The sequence below is a fragment of the Ambystoma mexicanum genome, chromosome 13 (genome assembly GCF_040938575.1).
Source record: "Ambystoma mexicanum isolate Mex_15411 chromosome 13, UKY_AmexF1_1, whole genome shotgun sequence".
Classification (NCBI taxonomy): domain Eukaryota; kingdom Metazoa; phylum Chordata; class Amphibia; order Caudata; family Ambystomatidae; genus Ambystoma; species Ambystoma mexicanum.
The window spans coordinates 533161686-533186872 of NC_090938.1; the positions used below are offsets into that span (position 1 = coordinate 533161686).

The following is a 25187-nucleotide window of genomic DNA, read 5'->3' on the forward strand; positions in this document are numbered from 1 at the left end:
AAGTTAGTATAGGCAGAGAGACATTCGGGTTGATTTTCAGTTTTAGGAGTACGTTTTCACATCCCTCAATGTTGGGAAGATTTATGAAGTGACAATCAAGACAATCTTTTGCGATGAGTGCCAGACCCCCCCCCTCGTTGCCCAATATGGGGTCTTCTATAGATTTTATATCCTGTTGGGACAGAGTCATCTGCAGATAGCAGAACAGTATCATTTAGCCATGTCTCAGTAACTGCGAATAGGTCTGGTTTGTGCATCATAATATAATCTGCCACCTCCAACCCATGTTAGACTAGGGATCGGGTATTATGAAGGGAGATGGAAAATAGATTGCTCTGTGACTTGTTGATGCTTGTACTAAGATTGTGTTTGGCATGGGAGGATGTGGGATGGTCAGCGACATGTGAATCGTGTGCATCTTTTTCTGAAAGGGGATTGACCTTGGACATGTGGTCACTGGAAGGCAGCAGAAGCTGTATTTCTTCCATCTCACCACTGCCCACCAAGGAGACCAGAGGCTGGTCCTTATCCAGAGGAGCTGTATGTGCCTGAGTCAGGGGTTTTTGGCAGGACGTGCTATCAGCAGTATCTAAGATGGTTCTATTCCTGGTGAGAGGAGGGGAGATAGTGTTAGTTTGTGGGGTGACCACTTTAGTTGTTGCTTCTGGTGCTGGAAGGAGTCCAAGCGCTTTGTATTTAGCTAAAATGTCAGCTTGTTTACATTGATAACGGGTTCTGGGCGTTTGGGTCATACTGATAGTTTTCACAGGCATTACAATTTGAGTGTTCAGAACGGTAATAGAGCAGCCTTAACTTCTGTACAAATGAGGGGTGAATGCAGCTGGGGTTCTGTCGGTAGATAGGACAGGGGCGTGGAGAGACTGTCCCTGCACCACCTTGCACAAACCGCCACTAACCGGGCTGCCAAACGCACTGGCGCTAACGTTCTGCCGATGTCATTTAAAAGGACCAGTCCATGCTGGGAGGTGTAGTTCAGGCAGGACTACAGAAGCAAATCAAGTTCTCTGAGTTGTGGCAAATTTGTTAAACAGAGCGCACAATTCACGATGTTATACAAAATGAGCTAATACTTGGAAAGTGCTAGAATGTAAAATTTAGATGGTCTAAGTATTGCAAATAACAGTAATGCGCACAAGCAGATAAAACAATGTGTTTGGCACTGAAATTACACTTAAACAGTGTGGGTCAAGTAATGCTAGAGTGATTTCCCAAAGGGATGGAGCAAACGGCTTTTTAAAATCAGAGTTGTTCAAAGGAAACTTTAAAAATGAACACAGTAAAGAGATCAAATTAGGTAATGTTATCTAATGCAGTTTGTGCCCGCTTCAAGAATGGACAAAGATTTGCACAGCACACCGCCTTGCATAAAAATACAGTAATGGAGAGCTTTCACAGAGGAGGTTGTCTGTGGCGTGCAGGTGGGCCGAGCTATATTACATCAAACTCAGATGGTCTTGTAAAGCCATGCCCCCAGAGTGTACTGTTAGGGAGTCCATTGTTAATGTAACAGACTAAATGTAGCTTGGTGACTTTTCTGTATGAAGCCCATTTTGTAAAACTGTTTTAAAAAATAAATAAATAACACGTTTTCAATGCTGTTGGGCTACAATATTTGGAACAGGGATACCATGCTGGTTTCTCGACCTAGTTCTAATAGGATGCATGGAAATAATCCTTACCTTTCCTTAGTAGATTTGGTGGTGAGCTGCAGGTTTCTACAGGTTTTTGTGCCGTTGTGCCTCAGATTTGGCATACCCAGCTCAACCAGTAATGGGAGGGATGGACCTCTTCTCTTCAAACCCCTGCACACACAAAGAGGGTAGGTAAGTGACCGAACTAGAAACCTCTAAATGGGCTTCGGAGGAAAACTGACCATGTAGGTTATGAAGGGTAGTGTTTCGTCTTGGGCTGCGTGAAAGCGTGATTATTTAATTATTAGGAAGTATTGCTAGATACATAATAAAAATAACAAGTGGGAGGTAGCAGTAATAAATCGAGGGACGTTCATACCCAAAGTTTTAAATGAAAAGCAAACAACAAATAGTGGGAAATTTAAAGCACAAAGTAGTGGATAAGAGAATAATGGAGGGATATATAACCAAGTAAATCAGTACTGTAAGCAGAGTCAAGGGAGAAAAGGTGCTGAGGGTAGTAGCCTGAAACGCCTTCATAAATGAAAATGTTTTCATTTTGAGGTAGATGAAAGAAGAAACAAAGATTGGAAATTAATAGCATGCCAACAAGTACTGGATGGATCTAATCAAAACTAATAAAATGGGGGGGGAGATTAATCTAAAGGTCTAGAACCCCTCCCCTCTACCCAATCACAGAACTGCTGTCTGTTATAGTTTTCTAAGCTACTAACGAGAGACATGTAGGTACCTAGAAAAATGGGATATACAGATTAAAATGGATAGACGAGACAATTTCCTATAGACAGAACATTTGACATAATAAAACATTTTCACATAAGAAGTGTTTTGCAGGCTAAAGGCTCCCCAATCCAATGAGCAGAATGGATAGTGATTTACAATTGGTTTGCAGAGGGTTTAAAGAAGCTAGGGGATTCAAGATTAAGAGACTTAGAAGAATTGAACATGAAAATATGCAAAAAACTAGAGCAATTCAAAGATACAGGCAAGTTAGCTATCCTCCTTTTGCTGGACCTTGCCGCTGCCTTTGATCTTGTGGATCATCAAATCCTGGGCCAACACCTCTATTCTGCAGCTAATTTCTCCACTGAAGCTATCGCTTGCATTACCTCTTTTCTGACCAACAGGTCCATGAGAGCTTCCCCACTCACCACTGTGGCCCCTCGAGCCCCTGTCATTTGCGGTGTCCCTCAAGGTTCTTGTGAGTCTCCCACCCTGTACAATATTTACACCAAACCCCTCTTCGACCTCCTTGATGCCCAAGGCATATCATACGCAAACTATGCTGACAATACACAACCACTCCTGCTAATCACGGGGAACTATGTTACTGATTCAAATACACTACATTCAGTCAGTCTACCAAACCTTCCATTCTTGGATGACCTCCCACATGCTATGCCTCAATGATGACAAGACAAAAAACCCTTTTGGTGGGCTGTAAACCTTACTAAGTAAACTCGACAGACCCTACAAATCTTTTGTCATCAACGGAATTTCCTTCCCTTTCTCGGGCGATGTCAAGACCCCAGGTGTCTACCTAGGCTCGATCCGGTCGCTAACCAGGCAGATCAATGCTCTGCGGATTGCACCACCAAACTAATTAATGCTTGCAAAAACCTTTCTCTCCAACCATTACTCGTGCTCTCATTGGATCCAGACTGGATTATTGCAATGCCCTATTTGCAGGCACCTCCACCAGAGACATTAGAAAGATGTATGTCCGACAGAACAATGCACTCTGGGCTGCTCGGAACATCCCTAGAAGAGAGCATATTTCATCCGCTAGAAGATGTGCACATTGGTTTCCGGTCCACGAGCGCATTCTTTTCAAAACACTAGCCATCACTCACAAACACCTCTCGAACACTGCACTAAGATAACTTTGACAAAAGTTCACAAAAGCACAGTCCGTGAGACTTATCTGCTCTTCCAACATTCACTGCCTCATCACACCACGATTTAGAGTTAAGAGATGGGGGTGCCGAGTTTCCCAGTCACTGCCTCGAAGAATTGCAACACTTTACCAACGGCTCTCAGAGTGAAACAATCACACTTGGCCTTCCGCAAGCATCTCAAGACTCTGCTATTCGCCCATCAGTTGTTAATGGGCGGGATTCACCTCCTACAAGAACGTACCACTGTGAGACTTAGATCCCAAAGACTTTGATTTTTTGTTTCTCCTGCTGCTGTAACTCTTGCAACTAGCGCCTCGGTGTCTCCCGGTTTCGTGTTTTATAAAATGGAAAAAAAAAAATTAAAAACTTGCAACCAATTAAAAAGGTAATGTCTGAAGGGGTGAAACGGGGAGGGAAGGGATCATGATTTGGGAGGGGCGAGAAGAACTTTCTTGGCAAAAAGTTCAGTATTTTATTATTTTTCCTTAAATCCTAGTGGACTTGGTTAGAGTATCCCCATTTCTGTTTGCACTAGGCATTGCTGGTTGCCACTATTTGGACTATATGCATGTGTACTGTGAGGGGTCAGTAATGTGAGATTCATGACTGTATTGAGTTCTACCAGGGGATTCCCTACCTATTCTAAGATCTATGGGAAAACCTCCTAGCATTCACAAAACTAATCCTCACACTAAACAATATAGACATTCAAGCAACATAAATAAAAGGTTACCAAACACCCAGTGTCTTGGATGGCTTCCTGTGGTCTTGGGTGGATCTTGGCACCCCAAGAATGTCCCAAAGTCAATATTCTCCAAGGAACAAAACGTCTTAACCAAAGTCTTGAAAAGTTCCAGAGAAACAAAATGTTGACACAAAATAAAATCCACTGGCCAAAGTCTCTTCTTTGTTTGGTGAAAGACTTCCTCCTTTATCGTTCCACAAAGAATTAACAGCACCAATGGAGTTTCTTGGACGACTTCCTTCCAAGAAAGAATAGATTAAGTTGACAAAAGTATCTTCTCTCACTTTGACAACAACTGCTTCACTGTCAGATTCTGCAGTGTCTTATGTACAAATTGTCAGGATGTTCTTGCTTGAGATGTTCTCCTCTCTCAGCAACTTTCTTCTGCAATGTAACTGTGAAAACAAGTTCCTTTATCCCACAGCGTGAACAGTTTTAACAAATACTGACAGCCCCCCGTCTTACTTCTGCTACTACAACTTCTACTGCTTTTCAATGTGCTGCTACAATGGCAACTTCAAGGATGGGCAATTCCACAAGACATCTTCTACCTCCACAGGTTGGCAAGATTCTTTCTAGATCTTAAGAAAGGTCAGCCTCTTTGCCAGTCTTGCAGCTACCATAGAATCTGCTTTGGGCTTCTAGACTACTTCTTATTCTACCAAACAGTCTTTGCCACGCAGATATAAAAACAGCTCTGATGAACAAGTACCCAGCTCCCTTCCCCAGCTTTATATACACCTGTCCTTCAATGGTTACCCCAAAGCGGTTGTCCCACTCCCCCAGATTTGGAGGAAGACTCTTGGTTAACAATACATTCATCAACTTGAGAGCACTGGTTTACAGTTCTTATATGCATGGGATTTCACTTTCATAGAGCTCCCTCTATGGGCTTGGGTAATGCTTGTTCTAGCTTTGACTTCTACTACTTCTATAATCTCTTGCTTCAACCTTTGATGTGTTGCAAGATGTGTAACTTCAATGGAAAACAAAATTAGGCACACAGGATTGTGTTTTAGTATTGAACTGCCATTTCAAATGGAGCCATGTTCCCACCTTTCAGTTAGCACTCAGCCTCCAAGGTATCGGGAACCATGGTCTCATGTGCGTCGTCCCTTTAAACAACACTTTCAACTCTTCAGGAAAGTCAGTTTAGCTTGAATTAGGTTACAGGCAGCGTTCTCTGTGTTAACAGGAGCCACGCGACCGTTCTGCAACAAAGTGTTTCTGATGTTAGGGAAAGAAAGACGTTTTAACGCGTTTTAGGTAAGCGTGTGCTACTTTTCCATTAGTAAAAAGACTTCCCACGTCAACAGTTGATTTCTACTCATAACTCAATGTGAGTGCAATTAAAAGCTGGATACAGGTACGGGCAAGGAATTTCGGCTTCTCAGGAGCTTCCTTTTCTGACTCCCAATTATAACCACTATGGGCTGCTGCAGCATCCCAACTTTGTTTCTTCTCCTGCTACTACAGCAGGCAATTTTGGAAACTACACCCCTCTGATGCATGGGTGTTCCCGATCCAACCTCATTAAGGGAGAGTCTCCTACTCTCCAGTTTCCCTCGGCTTGACCCTGCACACGGGCCTTCAGAACAACTGCAACTTCAGCTCTGCATTCACAGCAAAGAGGTGCTCCTGGAAAGACTTCCTGCAGCTTTCCTTTCTCTCCAGTGCTGCCGCAGCAATTCAGGGTTTGTGAGCACAGGACCAACTCAGAGTTTGCAGTTGTAATTTGAAGCTCTAATCCGGTGTCCCTGTTGTGGTCACACTTCCTTGTGATCTGTTGGCTAAGTGCTCTGCTTCTTCCGCAACTACCACCAGCTTCTTTCTACTGCTTCTCTCCCAGGCAGCCTTTTATACCCATCAGGTGGTCTGATTAGGTTCAAGTGCAAGACCTTATGATTAATTAATTTTAATGGCTTTCCCGATAATGTGCTTATCTCATAGTTGATTAGTTAGATGTATGGTCAAATAATCTCGAACACAGAGCGATGATAATCATTAGCACAGATTTATTTGATTGATGATTTCTCAATCTTTAGTTGCTCAGATCTTTGCCAACACGTGTTTTGACCTCTGGTCATTTTCAAGGCTTTGATATATACACACCAATAAAACATGATACATTATAATCAAAGTAAATGAGATAATATTCACAATAATTTCAAATTATATATAACCAAAAAACAAACATTGGTTAGACCATGTCATTTCCATACCAGTTCAGATGAGTATCAATGAATGTGACGAGGTCAATGATAGGAGACAAGAAAAATAAATAAACAAAGAGGAAAATATACATAAGGAAAAATATAAGGGAAGAAAAGAAATACTTCGATATTAAACATATGTTAGTTCAACATGCTTTCTGACTTATTTAAAGAGACCTGTCATTGCAGATCTAACTTTGCAAATTTAAACCCATTTAACATGCAAGATATCATTTGGTGTGCTGGATTACTCTGTATTTGTGGTTACTAGTGGCGAAATATCACTGATCATTTGATCACTAAGAATAAGTTGCTCATCCACACCTGTGTCTACACATAGATAACCAATTGTGGTATTAATTGCTTAAAGGCAGGTACCTCAAATTATATATTTCCCCTTGTGCCTAGATGCTCATGGCAACAATTGAGTTTATTATTGCCTTATGCGTGTTAAACGAAAAACTCTATTCCAATTACGTGGTGTAACTTGTTTAGAAATGAGTTATTTTATGTCTCTAAATTGGACTCACCAAGTTGGTGTTGAAGCTATCTCCTCCTGTTGTAGAAATCTTTTTTTTTTTTTAAATAAACGTTTGTTTCTGCACTTCCTCAATTTCTTAAGTGGTTATTAATGTACATCTTGATAAACTTGTACATTGACAAGATTATCATATTCTCACCCTTCGTTTATTGGTCACGGGTGTTTCTTATTTGAAAATGTAGTCGGTTTCTCAAAGTCGCACTTGATTAATATCAGCATCTGTATAAGAAAGAAAGAGTTTAGAGCCTGTCTGGCATCAATCTTAGCGAGTTACAAAAGACAAAGAATAGCAATTTATAGATAGTCCTAGTTATTTAATCAGGCTGCTCTTACCAGTTTCAATGTGTAGTTCGACCCCCCCCCCCCCGAAATGAGTGTCGTCCTGCCCAGATATAGAGTTTCTCGTGGCAATCTGACCCGATCGCCATTTTGAAACAGTTTGTATAGTCGTGCTGTTCTAATCACGTCATGACGCTCGTCGCGTTTGAGTCTAGAAGTCTTTCCACCCTATCTAGTGTTGTAAGTAAACAACAAGCTATATCAGCTATAACTAGAATATTCGATCTCCACTTAAGCCTTAACTCATAAGTAAACAATGGATCACTGCACTCCCTGTGTTAAGTGACTTGTATCCCAAACATGAGCGACTCCTTATTCTGTTGTAGATCATTAAGATAACTCCAATTGATACTGTTACTGATCAGACCTGATAACTGCTGTATCTCTCTAATAAAGCGGTGTCTAGCTAATATAATGAATGTGAGGTATAAATAGTTTACTTAGCCGATTGTGGTAAATAAATGGCCCCAATCTTACATCATCATTTAGTTCCATATTATTGATTCACTGAAGTGAACCATTATCACCATCAGTTCCAATGTGATGGCGTCATTGCTGACAAATTACACTAGTAAATTATTCATGACTCAGTCTGGGTGAGTGACTAATCGTAGTTAGAAATTCATTGATTACACCAATAATATATGAATATGAAATAAATTTGCAAATTCTACATACAGATGTCAGTTAACATATTCTAATGATCAACAGTATAAATAACAAAATTAAAGATCATGGATTTGATTCCTCAAAATCATAGTTCATTTGTCTTTTCAATTTGTTAGTGGACTTCATTACATAGTGTACCCTAGAGAAAAACATTAAATTTCATGTTCCCGGTTCAGTCCGGTTTTTAAACAATGTAACAGACAGATCATTTTTGTATTCAGTTTGTCTTAACATAAGCTTCCCATCACCCCCTCGTAATCCTGTTTGCACTTTACTTAATCCAATAATACATATGTTGCTCTACCTTGTTATCCATTTGATGTTGTTCATGCCAATGGGATGCAAGAGGTAATGTGGCGTCCTGTGAATAGAGGCTTTACAAATGCTCTCTGATTTGAATAGGCAATTCTCTTATCGTGCTACCCACATAAATGCGGCGACATACACAAATTATCACATACACCACATATTTCAAATCTACAATTAATAATGTCAGTATTTTTAATTTCTGTTCCATCACAATGTATGTATGTGTTGGTATCTGCATGTGCATATTTGCTAATGCTACAGTTCCCACATTTATAAAAACCCTTCTGAATGTGGTCCAATCCATGCGTAAATTCTCGACGCCTGCATGCTTATGGGTTTGAGAAATGAGGGACTCACTTTATTCTTAATAGCTGGTGCCCTTGTGTATATGAATGTGGGCGTGTTGCCTATATATACAAATATATATATATATATATATATATATATATATATATATATATATATATTCAGTCAAATCATTGTCCATCTTAAGAATCTGCCAATGTCGATTTATAATTTTAAACAACTGACTTGTGTCTTCCGAGAATTTAGTAATTAGGCTAATTTTTCGTTGTTCGCCAGTTGGCGCCACTATTTAGGGTTTCAATATACCATTTCTGTTCAGGTTCTTAGTTCTTTCATGAGCTTGAGAGATACATTCTCTGCTGTAACCTCTCTGACTGAACCTCTTTTTAAGCAAATTACATTCTGATTCAAAATCTCTATCATTACTGCAATTCCTGTGTGCTGGAAAAAATTCACCCGTAGGTATGTTATGAATCGTTGACCTCTTATGGCAGCTAGAGGCAAAAGGGGTGGAGTTCACCTCAGTTGGTTTTCTATATGTTTAACTAGGTAATTTACCATCTTCAATATACATATATACAGATAAAGATCTAGAAATTCAATCTGGGCTGGATCACTATGTCCTGTGAAACCCAAACCAAAATGGTTGTCATTTAGGTGATTGATAAGTGATTGGAATGTTTCAGAAGAACCTTTTAAAATGATAATATCAATGAATCTCTTCCAAATTATGATTTGGCGTTCAAACTCCTGATTCAATCAGACATGAGTCTCTTCAAACTGTCGCATGAAGAGATTTGCTAGTGACAGGGCATATTTAGCCTCCCTCGCTACACCGTGGGTTTGTAGAAAAAAAAGAATAACTTTTGTTGAGTGTGAACCATAAGAATTCTTTGACCATTTCAATATGACGTCTATTAGATTATACTTACTCATAATTTTCCGCATTTATCGCTTCTACAGCCAGACATTGGTCTATTAGATTTAACATCCAATGTTGCTAATATGTAGTCTTCTTGCCAAGTAATGGTCATAAGAGTTATATGCGTAAAGGCTCCGATATAAGATTTTAGTGATCCAACTTGTTGTTTGATCAGGGTGTCGATATATGTGGAAAGGCCTTCTGTGGCCCATCCAATTCCGCTCATTATCGGTCTGACTTCTGGTAGCCTGTCAAACTGTTTGTGAATTTTCGGAAGAAAATAAATTTGTTGGCATGATGGGTTCTGTGTTACTGAAAAATGCTCTCTCCTCATCTATTATCAGTCCTTCTGTGTGCAATTTATGAATAAGTGCTGTCAATTCTTAAACGACTATCCTGGTAAGATTCAATATGTATTTTCTTTTTATAACAGCCTGGTGTGGATAAATGTTCCTTTCCCATTTTGATATAGTCAACTCAATTAAGAATGACCACCGCCCCACCTTTATCAGACTCTTTAATAACAATATTCTCTGAACTCACAAAACATTTTAAGGATTGATATTCTTCATAATCTAAATTGAGTCGCCTGTAGTCATATTTAGACTTGTTCTTGTCCATAAAATGATGAACATCTTCTATTACGGCTTTATGGAAGGTCTCTATGGCACTTTCTGTAGTCAATTTAGGGGTGAATTTTGAGCGGGGCTTAAGTTCCGTCATTTTAAGATTCTTTTGATGTATGCTCAAATCTTCACAAATGTGTTCCTGCGTTTTCTCTCCCTCACCTTCTAGTGATATCAGTAGGTGCATGTTCTCTATGTCTAGAATTGTTAATTCACTAGAGAGTGTGGTCTGTGGTGGTGTTTCATATGTGGACATTTTATGGTGAAAAGACTTTTTCAATTTTAGCTTACAAATGAATTTAAAGAGATAGATCTGGAAGTCAATTAAATTTGATTTGGTGTTGGGGCAAAAGAGAAACCTCGGTTTAATACAGATTCCTCTGCTAATGTCAAAGTTATGTCTGATAGACTCATGATTAAGTTCTGTTTTGGCTTCTTAATGGTTGTTTTTTTTAGCCTGATCTTGTCATTCTTTGTGTTTGATTTATATCTACGTTGGTGGCCTCTTCTTCCTCTGATGATGTTGGTGTTGTTGATGTACCTTGGGCGAGTGGTGTTCGAAATCTTACTTGTTTGAAGTGTATTTGTTTATTGCCTTTCTTGTATCTTTTGATCACTTCTATAAAAACCCTTTTCTATGTGTGGTACTAATTTCAGTCGTGTTGACTTGATTTGAATCTGATGTGGTTGGGCATAATTGATTCTCATTTTCAGATTCTATCTTGGAACTGCCCGGGGAGGATGCTGGTGTAGAGCGTCTTGATGAACCATTTGTTTTACCATCATATTTGCTTTGAAATGTAAAGACCCTTTCCTCTCTATAGTTCAGGTCATCTCTATAATCCTTTCTAAACTTTCTGAGTTTTACCTCACTTTGATAGTCTTTAAGGATAGAGTACATTTGTGTGTAGTGTTTTTGTTTGGTACTCTCTAGACTGTCCATTTCCACTATATCCTGTTTGATCTGATCTATTTGCAAAATTGCTGTGGGGTGTTCCCTATTTGCATGCTCTATTATCAATTCAATCATTGTTTTGGAACTGAGGACTACATTTTTCTCCCATTTGTGTGCCAAGTCTTGGTCCTCTTTGTTACTAAAGTCTGGGGAAATTAAAATCCTTAAGCCTCTTGGGATTTCATCAGTGTCTATATAGTTCACCATTGGGGCCTTCTCCCAATATCTATTGATCTCCTTCTTGGAGATACTTTCTAATCTTATACATTTCTGTCTTAGTGTTTCTGATGTTGAAGAACCCGCTCTAAAAGGATTGCCTATACTCCCTTTGGGGGCAAATAATGCTACACAGTCTTCCTCCCTGTTTATAAGATATTCTGCCATGTCAGTTGTCTATATAATTCTAATTAATATCTAATAGTCTCACCCAGCTGGGTCTATCTAGAAAAATACTAAAAATCTAGCAGGACAAGATGGACAGTAATTGCACTTGGATGAATTACAAATTCAGATTCTTTTATAACTCAAATTATAGCTGCAATGCAGGGAACACAGAGATGAGCCCCTAAATCTCTACAGTAAGCAATAAATCTAAATGTCTTTCCCAATAATGTGCTTATCTCATAGTTTATTAGTTAGATGTTTGGTCAAATCTCTAACACAGAGCGATAATCATTAGCATAGGTTCATTCGATTGATGATTTCTCAATCTTTAGTTCCTCAGATCTTTGCCGACACATGTTTTGACCTCTGGTCATTTTCAAGGCATTGATATATACACACTAATAAAACATGTACATTATAATCAAAGTAAATGAGATAATATTCACAATAATTTCTAATTACATAAAACCAAAAAACCAACATTGGTTAAACCATGTCATTTCCATACCAGATCAGATGAGTATCAATGAATGTGACGAGGTCGATGAGGAGATAAGAAAAATAAAGAAAGAGGAAAATATAAGCGAAGAAAAGAATTCTTTGATATTAAACATATGTTGGTTCAACAAGATTTCTGACTTATTTAAAGAGACTTATCATTGTAAAGCTAACTCTGCAAATTTAAATGCATTTAACATGCAAGATATCATTTGGTGTGCTGGATTACTCCGTATTTGTGGTTTCTAGTGACTAAAGATCTCATATCATTTGTAGTTTGTTTTGTAATAATTCAGTTCTACTTCGTTAGAACGGCAAAAGGCCATAAAAAGGGCAGGGTTATGGTGAAAATTTAAAAGAGGTTCCTCCCAGTCATCCTGGTCTGATTCCCTTCCCATATGATCTTCCCGGAGTACACCACCCCCAGGGTCGGGATCAGAGAGTGCCTGCCTTCCCTTGGACAAATACATAAAGTTGACTAATCCCTGGAAACAAGTGATATATTGTTTTAGAGAAGACAGGAACAGTTTGCTGGAGGGCCTAATCAGTGCCTTTCCACATCACAAGGTGGAATGTCTGGAGCGTCTCTAGGTACTTCATCTGGAGGGCAAGGTGGATAGTTCGTTGGGAAAGGGTTAGTGCTAGGAAGCGATTGATATGTTGAGTGGGCACAACTATTAAGTAAGCTGCTTCTTGAATACAAAAAGTAGAGGTTTCATCACATTCTATAGGATTGTGAGTGGGTGCAACCCACTGTGTCATGCCTCTGTGCTGGGAATGCAAAATAACGATAACAAATAAGTGACCTAGGCCGATTAGCCTTCGGAGTGGGCAGCACACCCTTATAACTACTCTTCTGGTTGCGTCCATTTATTTCAGTAAATGGCATTAAAAGTAGACTTCTCACAATCTTTTGTGTCCATAAATCGGTTTACCAAAAATAAACATACACAAAATATTTATGAATTTTAATCAAATCAATTGTGCGCAGATGCAAACAGCTGCCAATGCATTTCGGATTGTCATTAGTCCTTCATCAGGGCATCTATGTATCATCTGGTCAACACGATATTATCACACGTGTACATTTCCAATAGCATTCGTTAATATGAATATATAAAACCAATGTCATCCAAAATGTCATCAAAAGACCGCCATATATCCCAACAAAAATACAATGAAGTTTAAACCATACCAATGTGTCATATTAATTCCAAAAGTGGAATCCAAAAAGGTCAAAAAGAAAGAAAAGGAAGGACAAGGAAAATCCATTTCGAAAAAATTATTACATTACAATCATAGTACATGTGCATTTGATAATGAATAGGAATCAATATTAGATAGGGTGTGCAGGTACGTTTGGTATTAAGAAAGAATCCATATGCAATATTGTTTGTAAACCCTGATCGGGCAGACACATACAAAAAACAATAAAACAGAGCGAAAACATAATGAACATTTCGTAAGCTGCTGTGTATGGCAGGATACTAATAAATCGTCCAGTTAGTTTGTTGTTAGTGTCTCAGTGCTTCAAGAAGAGTGACCAATCGAACAGATGAGTGCGGGTGATGTGGTTGCAGATTAGCGCCATGAACCTCATTAAGACACCCAATATGCTATGCAGGGTCATGTGGAGTAACCATTTCTGTGATCTCTATATAAGTGCTGCCAACGCAGTGTGGATTTGACTGCCCAAACTATGTGAATCATTGGGAACACCAATGTTTGTTAGTTGATATAATCGAACCAGTATGCCCACTATGATGTTGAAAGTAGTGGATAGACGTCAATAAAGGCTAAAAAAAAAAAAAAAGAAAAGGCTAAAACAAGAGCCGTCTCAACGGTACTAACCTTAAGAAAATGGAGCATCTTCAACCATGGTGATCCCAAAACTTGACGAAGATCTTGATCTGATCAGAGAAAACACAAGCAAGGTGCGGCTATAAATGTATCTGGCATCAGTGCGAGGGAGCCGCTTCGTGTTACAAGAAAAGTATTCCATCGTATGTTACCTATTCCGTAGAGGAACTGATGTGATATGCAGTGCGAGGAACGCCAATGGCGTATCTTCTCCAGTGGATTCGAGCGAGATCGTGCGCTCGTGTAAACATCGTGTTCCTATAGCAACCGTAATAGACATAGAAAATGTATGGTGCGGCGTGTGAAGCATACGTGGTCATCCATTATAAAAGGGGGATTTGAGAAATTAGTGTAAAGAGTTTCTGAACATTGGTGAAACACCTAAAATGTTTATTCAGGATATGTGACTTGTTATTCAGTCTTATAATCGCCCATGTGCTGATATGAATAACCCCAAAATAGTGATAATGTCGATGGAAGTGCGCCAGCGTTTCACTCAGAGTGGCTAGCCCGCAGAGAATGCAGGGTATGGTGGCGAGTTAGTCCAGAACAGAGATGCGTTGATACAAAGATTGCTGTGGTATGCCCAAATAGTACTGATTGGGACAATTTCTCAAATTGCAAACAGGAAAGATGCATCACCAACCGATTTACCAGATCGTTTGGAGCTTGCTTTTATGCACAATTGACAAATAAATAAGCCAGCTGGGAGCATACAGGGAGTGAGAGCTGGTGCATTTGTGAAGGGACTGTTGCCAAAGGTGCAGCAGCAACTGAAGACAGTGTGTATTGGGTGGCCAACAAATCCCCTCTCTGAGTTTATCTGGGTTGCAAATCATTGTTTAATGATAAGAACACAAAAAGGAGGCTAGCAAGTATATATTAATGGCTGTCCAGCTACACATTTGCAACAGCAGCAGAAAACATCTGGGCAGAGGTGGGCACTGTTCATGAATACAGGAGGTGGAGAGCCTGTGCCAGGAAGAGGCACCAAAAGTGCCCAGGGCAAATGCTGAGGAGGTGGTACTCCTGGTCAACAAGGGAATTAAAACTCTCTTTCACCATCTTGCTTTTGCAAACTTCATAAGTGATAATCATTTGTTTTTCACTTTATTCAGAAAGGAACACTTTTTGTCTTTAAGTGTTCAGTTTGTGTGTTTCACACAGGCTTTCATTTCATTTGGAGGCTCATCAAAGCTTTCATTTAGTTCTGTATTGAATAATACTCGCTTTATATTCAAGTTCCTTTACTTATAGTTTAGTGTTTGCTTGCAATGTTACAAAAACCCTCTTTGGGTTTGCCATCAATTGCACACATATTTCAGTTCATCCGGCATTAACATATGCCCAGTGGTAGCCCCAGGAGTGGTAGCCCTTTACCAGTGTTCTCTTCAATTCACTCACCAGTCCTCGGCAGCTCCTCCGGGCGTCCTCTCTTCATTATCGACACCACGCACACTTCTCTGGAGCTTTGCGAGCAGCGTCGCCTTGTGCAAATCTCGCTGTGGGTTGCCTGTAGCTCCGCTCTTCACTCACGGATGCTACCGGTGGTCTGGAGCACTTTCAAGTCTTCTGTGCACCACAGCTCCAGCTGTGGGCACCAGGCAGAGGAGACTGCAGCTGCTCTGATCCTCTCATGGCTCGTTGGCACTAGCCCGCATCCTGGCCTCCAGGCAGGACTCTCCTGGGCAGCCTCCTTCTAGACAGGAATTCTCCCCACTCAGGCCCGTCTCTCCCAGCCCAGCTTCTCTCCTGCTAGTTTCCCCCTCCTTGCTGGCGGCTCCACCTTTTATGCACCTGTGACCTGTTAACAGGTTGCAGGTGCGAGCCCTTCGGGCCGATTGCCTGACTACAATTACTTATGTCCTTTGGACATGTCTGACCCTCACAATAGTTTCCAGGCCTCTTCCTCATCTCAGTACCGGAGTGGTGTGTTGCAATGATCATGTGTACAACTCCTAGTCACCTCTTCCCAGTACTAGAGTGGTGTGACGGAGGGGAAATATGCACAAATCTCTGTTTGGTTTCTATTTTGATCTGCTGTTTCTCTGGAACAATATTAGGAGGTTGATATGTGTTTACTCCCTGCATAAGGAAACATCCTCTTATTTACCTTATTCTAGTGTCAATACATGGATGGCATTTTCTAGGGTCATCTTGAAGCAAGAAAAGGGGAAAGGATGGCAATATCCCATGAAGGCTCCTGGGACTGAAGGTTCGTCATGAAATGGAAATGAGGGATACTGTGTCTCACCCAAGGACATCCCCAAGTCTCCTCTACCCAGGTGACCTTCCCTTGCGTACCCACCCCCAGGGTTGGGATCCAAAAGCGATGGCCCTTCCCTGGTCACCTGAGCAGAGGATATTGGGGAGAAGGAAGTGAGGACGCCCTCAGGTTCCTTACAGTATGCCGATTGTGGGTGATCATTTCATGCAAGTCTCCTTCACATGCATCCGAAGGCTCCCTGGACGTTTGGGTAATGAATTGTAGATATACTGGGACCCTTAGCAGTGATAATAATCCTAAGCATGTCCAGTCTATCGATGTTTTACAAGTGCCTCTATCATCAGTTATGCAATAACTGTTCTGAAGTTTCACAGACTGCTTACATGCTTTACCGTCATGTTACTGACGATGTACTGTGTTATGATATGCCAGAATTTGATGTTTGTTCCCACACAGATGTCTGTAATGAGACTGGAGAGAAGGTCTCATTGGAGGGGACTGCGGAGAAGTTGGTAAGTGAAAATTGTTTGTACTCCCCTTGCACATTACTGCATTAAGATATTGAATAGGCACTGTAAAAAGCCATGTTAAAGCACTGTTTCCTTCCTATGCAAACCAAGTGTTAATGGTGCACACCAACTTTCAAATTCGATTTTATACACAGTTTAGTCACTCAATTAAGGTTACTCAAATTAGGTTTAAGGTGCGGGGGAGGAACTATGGTCCTGGCACAGAACCAACGCACAATACAGAAAAGAAAGAAGATCCAAAGGTCGGATCCTCCCGTCCCCTGAAAACTTTGAGATACTGTACAAGACAGTTAGTAAATAAGTTTAAAGGCTTTCCATCTACTGATTCATTAAATAAGTCCAGCAAGACCTACATGTACAGATTTTTGTAAAAAATTACAATTTGTATTAAAGATAATATTAGACAAAACAATCCGCATGTCCAGTGTCTTTGGCGGACGCATTTCGAGATCTGTGCCTCTTCTTCCTGAGCCTTACGGAATGCGGAGAAAATATCATACATCTTGTACAGTATCTCAAAGTGTGCAGGGGACAGGAGGATCTGACCTTTGGATTTTCTTTCTTTCCTTCCTTCCTTCTTATGCAAGGCAAAGACTATAGATTGTACTGCGCATGTCTTTGCAATGAAGGCCCCTCGCTAGCTTGTTGGAATGCTCACCTTTACATCTATCGCTTCGGACGGATTTCCCTTTTGGCATATGCAAGCGCGTTTTAGTCTCTCGCCTCCTTCAAAGTGTGTTTGAATCTTTAAGGAGTATATTCACCTTGACTAACTATTCTATTCTATAGAATTTTTATAAAGCGTCAACTCGCCCGCGGGCCTCAGAGCGCTAAATTACAACAAGCAAACCAAATTACAACAGGCTGGCCTCTCTGATAACCATGACTAACATGAAAGAGCACAGCTGGCGTCAAAGGCTGATATAATGAGGCTTTGTTCTTTACTAGCAAGAGTTCAGTATGCAACCCTGACATGTTGGGACCACCCCCTTCCATTGGAAAGCACGTGTTCTATTGGATATAAGGGAATAGGACGCTGGAAGAAAGGGGCAGAAACTTGAATTGAAGTTTTGTGTTGCTGTTGGGTCTGTCCTGTTATTGCTTTTTTACTAATAAAGTGTTCACCAATCCACTGGATTCGCAAGTGGTCTTTTTCCCTGCACAATAACCATGAGTGTCCTAACGAAAACTCAAATAGACTTACAGAAAACCATATTAAAAAATCCAAATGAGGAACTTTGTTTTCAAAGTTGTTTAAGAAATGAAATTGTAGAACTAAAATCTGCTTTCGCAGGTTTGTACAGCACATTAAGTGAGAGAAAGAAAGCACATACAGGGAGCAAATTAAGGGCAAAAATCCAAATTAATTGCACTTATTTGTCCAAGCACCATAGCAGCGGGCAAGCAAGTCACTAATTATACTGACCCTTGCTACGGGTTTAGGGTAGTATGCGACTATGGTAGTTCGTGGAAGTAGGGAGGCTATTTAACTGCAGCAGGAACCTCCCTCCATTAAAAACACTTGAATATACTTCTACAATCGATAAGGATTCCAAAGAAAATAGTGGCCGTAGAGTGTGCTGCGTATCAAGCCTGACAAGATGATGCCAGCAAAGGGAATGCACTTGCTGACCATACAGCGAGGCAGTCAGCCTTTTCCCTTCAGAACATGGCAGAGAAAGAAATGCCTCAGCAGCAAGTGCAGTCAGAAAGACCACTGTATGAAACCGTTGAGCAATTGTCAGTGTTGCAAGAGATCACTGATGGCCTTAATACATTTGCAAATCCAAAACATGATTCAATGGTTTTTATTAACAAGCTTTGTATATAGTTGTGATGAGGTGTTTTGGGATGTCAGGTAATGTGACTAAAGGGTTCTTCTAGCTGATCCCTCATACAAGGGCTCCCTCCTCCCTAGCCCCAACTTCCCTAACACCCAAGATCAGCTTAAACACTAGAGACCAGTAACCCCTACTGTTTACCATAGAAGGGCTTAAAGGTAGAGGCCTTATTAATCTCACTCCCTCCGGGGCTTCCTGAAGGCTACCCTTCTTGAATATTTCCAAAATGGTTATAGTCAAAGATAAAAGGTTTCTCTATTCTCTCAGACACTCATGTTCGCTCTCTCGCTTTCACTCATCTCCCTGTTTGTATGCCACCCAGTTTTCCTCTTCCCCTTTCTTCTTCCTCTTCCCTCTGTCATTCTTACCTTCCATTTCCACTAATTCTCCTCTCTCTCTACTTCCATCCTCACACCTCTCTTGCCCTCCCTTTCCCGCTTCCGTCTCCTCTGTCCCTCCGGTCTTCTAACTCTCTTCTCCCATCTATTTCTAATAACTTCCTCCCCCTCCTACCACTCCCTCCTACTTTACCCCCTTCCTCTCTCTGCTCTATAGTATTTATCTCCCCCCCACTTGCTCTCCAGAGATTATAATTAAGATTGGATAAGCAGGAGCTAATGGCAGCTCCTGGGTATCCAGCCTTAACCAGTGACCAGGAGTTACTATTGGGGAACAAGGAGCTGGTACATTGTGTATGCTAGATTTACAGAACGCCAAGTCTCGGGAGGATAGCTCTGGGGCAACGTGCTCGCCTTGGAAGCAACGTGGTGTAACACAGGTTCGATCCCCGGGTACGCGCTTAGAAACCTCTGGGTACCAAGCACGTTATAAATAGCCAATTATAATAAAGGTGCAAACATATCGTTTTGTCCATCATTTATGACCCCTTATGCTCTAAATGTTGTATAGATATGTCCTGAAGTTTATTTATAGATTGTTCCAAACACACAGTTAAATTCACATTGGTGTGTTTGTTTGGCGTCAGTTGGCCTGGGGCCCAAAAGGTTGCTCCTGATAGCAGTTGGCTCTACTAGGCTACAAGCAGGAGCTAAATAGCTCACAGCTTCCCTCAATTTTGATCCCTGCACTTCCTCTCCCCCCACTACCGTTCACTCTCATGAACTCTCACAATTACAGCTGCACCCTTTCCACTATGTGCCATGCTGGATCACACATAATACCTAATCTGTGCTCCTATTCAAGACTTAGCAGGCTGCGCTCCACCTTCCATCCTCCTTCTGGTCTCTCAGTCCACCTCCATGCCTCCTCACCTAACTAGAACACCCCCACACAGACTGACTCTCACTGGTCTTTTATACTTGTATACTCTCCTTCACCCACAAAACACTCAATCGTCGCTCTCATCATGTCAAGAATCGACTATGCAAACCGCCTCCAATCTCGGGATACCAGAATACCCCCTGAAGAAACTACAACAGGTCCAAAATATGGCAGCAAGACTGCTCATCAAACTATCTAGAAGAGACCAAATCACACCAGCCCTAAAAACACTGCATTGGCTCCCAGTCAAACAGCGCATCACCTTCAAAACAATGTGCATAACACACAGGGCAAACAGCAGACAAGAAGCTCAATTCCTACAAAAGAAATTAACAATCTACAAGCCAACGAGACTCCTCAGATCAAGCAAAAAAATCCACCTGGAACAAAAACAATACCTGAAGAAAATACTTGGGGAATACTCCTTCTCCCACTTAGCTGCAAAAACCTGGAACAACATCCCGAAAGAAATTAACACCAAAGACCACCTACAATTCAGAAAACTACTTAAAACCTGGCTCTTCAACATCACAGATTCAAACTGAAAAAAACAAAACACTGAACAGGAAACACAAAGACAACGATAACAAATCTAGGACACCAATGACAACATCTAGAACCGAATAAAGAAACTCTTACTACAACAAGAGAGACAACACCAACTCGAATAGGACACAAGCGACACCCATGAGGACAGAATTCAGCATCCCTAGCCAACTCTGAGTGAACAACATCACCCACTCGATAAATGCTACTAAAGATCATACCTGTAGAAAGTTGGGTGAACGTTAGCACTTGTCACACTCGAACTAAGCTGTGGACATTGGCAGGGGCGTGGACCGAAGGGAGTTGTGAATGAAGGCAGACGCCGCTCCTGGACATAATTGCAAGCGTTGGCATTTGCCACGTTTCAAAGGGGGTGGGAGCGGTAACATGCATGAGCAACTGAATAAGATGATGAATGCTGAGCAGCCCTCACATATGGAGGGAGTAACCCTAGCTGACCAATGCTGCGCACCTACTACATTGGGAATGCTTTCTGGGCTAGAATTCAAGGGACGCAGAAACACCTGTCCGCCCACATACAAACAGGTGTCACGTAGGCGGCCGCTGCCCAACTTGGGCAAGGTTATGCATGTGAATGGGTGCCATGCGAGAAAGGGACTGTGAGTGTCGGACAGCCCCTGATCTGGACTTAGACGCAGAGATGCCCATGCACCCCTTCTGAATAGAAATATGGAAGTTTAGCGCCTTACTTCCAGACAGCAATGCCGATTAACCAACCCACTAAAATGTCACCCTCTTCATACACCGCTCAAACTCAATCAAACACAACCACAAACCTACAACACAACAATCCACACAAACTTCACTACACTGCAACAGCAAAACAAAGCACACATAGACCTGCACAACAGCACACAACATCTACAGACAGTATAAAACCTCAGGCCCAGCCAACGGAATACCAGGCTGAGGCCACCAACAGCACATCATTGCTCTCTTGCACTTTTACAGTTTATCCCCACTAACTCACCCCCCCTCCCTTTTTTAGAGCCGCCAGAGCGCCAGGGAACCACTCCGGTGGCGATAGTGCAAGGTACAAATATCCTTTAGCATTAACATTGTATCATCCTCCTTCTGAGTTCTCCCCCTTGCCCTCAGAGGTGGACATTCAACCGTACTCTGGGACCCAATATAACACTATATTTTTCCTTCCAGGTTGGGCCATAGCTGTGCAATGTCACATTTTTTTAGCCTCATCCCACCTATGCTCTTTACAGTTTGAAAATGTTCAAGCATGGTGTCGGTCAGTCACTGTCAGCGCACCCCTCCTACCAAACGGCAGGGAGTAGTGCAGCTCTTCTGTGACTGGCGCCGGAGCACCAGACTTGGTATAAGCGTCATTGCTTTCTTTCAGTGCTCTGTAAGGCTCACTGGATTTGGCACAGTAGCTGGTCTTGGAAGTTCTGCAGTGAAAAAAATAACTTGGGCCAGAACGGAGGGTGTATGGCATTGAGTGATCAAACGTGGTACTGGTTATTACACACAAGGCAGATTCAGGGGGTTCAGGATTGGGGCTCTCCAAACTCTCTCAATCCTGGGGCAGGTTGTGATCTGGTGTACCCTTGTAGGTCTTCAAGCCTAGGCTGGGACAAATCACTGTCTTCATCACCCACCTGCCCCCAACATGGTCAAGCCCCTGACCCTTTTAGAAATAGCAAGCACCAGATACAGGAAATAATGCATGGGGAAACACAGGATGTTCTCTTCATAAGGACAAGCTGTGGCATTCGTTTCAAAGTACATTTGGTTGTCCCACAGAATTGCAAACATATTTTGTACAAATTCTGCATAGTGTAGAATGCGTGGGGTGAATTTAACAAATATGAGAAAGGAATGCCATGCCCCAGGTTTTTCACAAATTGCAGAGCAATTCATTATTTGAAGATGTTGGATATGTCCACATGAAAATATAGGCAAGACAACCAGTGTACGGCAGGGTGCACACCCTGCATCCTAGACCACCACATTTGCACAGCTTCAGTTTGATTTTGTACAAATGATCAAAGTGGCATGCCTTGAATAAGTCCTATACATACATATGTGTTGGTTTCTTATTATTAAGATCATCAAAAGGCGGACAACGCGGGTGAAAACAGGGGAGGCTTCCGAGGTGGCTTTGTGGGAGAGGATGGGGCCACGTAAGAGGCTGTGGGGCCCGCGGGAAGGCGGATGAGAAGGAGTGGGTTCATGTAACGAAGCTTGGCCGAATTGTCAAGGACATGAAGATAAAGTCTCTTGAGGAGATCTATCTCTTTTCCCTCCCTATCAAGGAGCCGGAGATAATTGATTTCTTCCTGGCCTCCTCTCTAAAGGATGAGGTACTGAAGATCATGCCTGTCCAGAAACAGACCAGGGCCGGGGAATGTACCAGGTTTAAGTCTTTTGTTGCCATTGGGGACTATAACGGCCATCTTGGGCTCGGGGTAAAATGCTCCAAGGAGGTTGCGACTGCTATTCGTGGCACCATCATTTTGGCGAAGTTGTCCATTGTGCCAGTAAGGTGAGGTTACTGGGGTAACAAAATTGGCAAGCCCTACACTTTGCCTTGCAAGGTGACTGGTCGCTGTGGTTCAGTTCTTGTGTGTCTGATTCCTGCATCGAGTACTGGCATTGTGTCAGCACCTGTTCCCAAAAAACTATTGTTGATGGCTGGTATTGACGACTATTACACTTCAACAAGGGGCTGCACGGCCACGCTGGGCAATTTAGCAAAGGCCACTTTTTTATGCCATCAAAGACTTACAGCTACCTGACCTCAGATCTGTGGAAGGAGACAGTTTTCACCAAGTCTCCTTACCAGGAGTACACTGACCACTTGGCTAAAACCCACACCAGAGTTGCTGTGCAGAACACCCAGACAGCAGCTGTTCCTGGTGCTACCCCAACTTAACCGGTTTAGGCCAGAAAATAAATATGGTTAAACACATGTGTTTGTTATAGTCCATGTCTTTTCCAAACAGGCAGAAGCATATTCCCATCCGTAGGGCTGACACGCAAGCAGTTGTGAAGGCCTTAATACGCAATGTGATCCCTAGGTTGGGGGAACCAGTGAATATTAATAGTGATGGAGGGACACACCGTAAGGGCAAATTCATACAGGAGGTAGGCAAAATATTAAATATGCAACTCAAGTTCCACTGCCCCTAGCACTCACAATTAGAGGAGTTGGCAGAATGCAACAATTGATAATTAGGGGAAAGTAGCTAAAATAGGTGTGGGAAAGTGGTTTGAAGTGCCCCGATGCACTGCCATTCGCTCCAAAAGGAACATAAGGGTTGCTGCCAATACAATAGATAACAGGATTAACTCCCTTACTAAATACTCACTGGGAAACTCATGCAATTCCACAAGTGCCTTTGAATGGGGCCTTGATGCAGTACTTGCTTACTGTAAAGATCCAGTGAAAACTGTCAGTTCTATCTATCAGTAGTTTTCAGTAGCATTGCCTAAAAGTACAACCACTCCCTCTCACGCCTTTCAACCAGGAGATTGGATCTACATAAAGAAATAGAAGTGAAGGAATTGTTTGGACAAATAGTGGACTCCCCCATGAAGAACTATTGAATATGGGCACTGCTGTCCATTGGAGAGCTGTTCCCACCTGGACGCATGTGGCCAATTTGCAGCGCTGCTGCATGTTGCTGCAGATGGCAACTGCAATCTTACTGTGTCTAATGCTTACTGTCATGATACTTGTTTGGTTGGCTTTAGGAGGAAAAGTATTTCGGACATTCATGTCAGGACAACTGACCATAAAGATGGGAAAGAGGGCTACTCAGCAAAAAGGTAACTGCAGTCCAGATCAAATACCAGCCATGGAAACCTAGAAAAGGCTGAACCTATGGATCCCATTTGTGGGAATGTGGGATGGATTAATATGATCATCATCATCTCAGGTGCAAAGAAGTGTATGGTTGGGCAAGGGACCTCTAATTACCATGCTGCCATAATGGGTACCCGAAGAACTGGGAAAGAAAAATCCTTGCTAAGCCGGCTTGGGCTATGGGCAAGTCCACTCCGCAAAAGTGGAAGACTAAACCTACTCAATCAGTGATGAAAGTAGAGATGTCAAGACCAACTCAGAAAACAAATATAACTGAACTAGTATACAGGCCTGGGTACACTGGCCAAAGTGCAGGTTTTCATTGACACAGTAGGCCCACTATATATTTCCTAAGCCAACAGCTCCCTCAAGCGGTGACAACAGGCGAAGCTATGGGAATTGGCAGTGTCTCTATGTATCCTAAGGCAACAGCTCCCTCTAGCAGTGACAATAGGCAAAGCTACTGCGTCTGACAAATATACAGGCACAAACATACATCTGGCCTTTTATTATATTGGTAGATATTGTGCTAAATCTATAGACTTTCAGGATGTACATGGACAAGGGCACAGCAGAATCATTCAATGGATGGCTGACGGTACAAGGACAACCAGTAAGTAAAGAATGGTTAAACAAGTGTTTTAGGGATTAGGTGTATTATGATTAGAATCTGCCAATTAAGTTAGACAATGAAGTTGACCTGGGGTATAGTACCCAACAGAGAAAGCCAAGCAACAGGATGTTAATACTATAGTTTTATTATAGAGTAGGACAGCCATAATAAGAGACTGTTAGACTGTTGGCATAGAATTCGCTTTAAGAAAACCATGATCTACACAGTTATGTTTCCAAACCTAAAGACAATATCAAAGCCATTGTAGTAAACCCGCAAATGTTGTAGTCTCAAAATGTGTACAATGGAACAGACCTAGAGAAATGGACAACTGAAATGCAATGTTGGGCACAATTGCCAATCTTGA

At 41.7% G+C, this 25187-nt stretch overlaps 1 protein-coding gene and 1 pseudogene across 17 annotated transcripts in view; one reads left to right on the top strand and one right to left on the bottom strand.

Annotated features, from left to right (window-relative positions):
* DNAAF19 (dynein axonemal assembly factor 19) overlaps window positions 1–25187 on the bottom strand; it is a 242106-nt gene that overhangs the window by 143993 nt on the left and 72926 nt on the right. For 4 of the 17 annotated variants that reach the window (XM_069634243.1, XM_069634245.1, XM_069634253.1 and 1 more), the window contains 2 exons: window positions 7210–7289; window positions 1701–1823 (listed from right to left, as the gene is read on the bottom strand). The exons of 4 other annotated variants lie outside the window; for them this stretch is intronic. The gene's annotated coding sequence lies outside the window, so the exon portion shown is untranslated. Of the gene's footprint in view, window positions 1–1700; window positions 1824–7059; window positions 7290–25187 lie in introns of those variants that run through there. 9 more of the 17 variants (XM_069634248.1, XM_069634244.1, XM_069634256.1 and 6 more) reach the window with 5 other exon arrangements.
* On the top strand, window positions 17866–23274 carry LOC138520445 (small ribosomal subunit protein uS5 pseudogene; annotated as a pseudogene).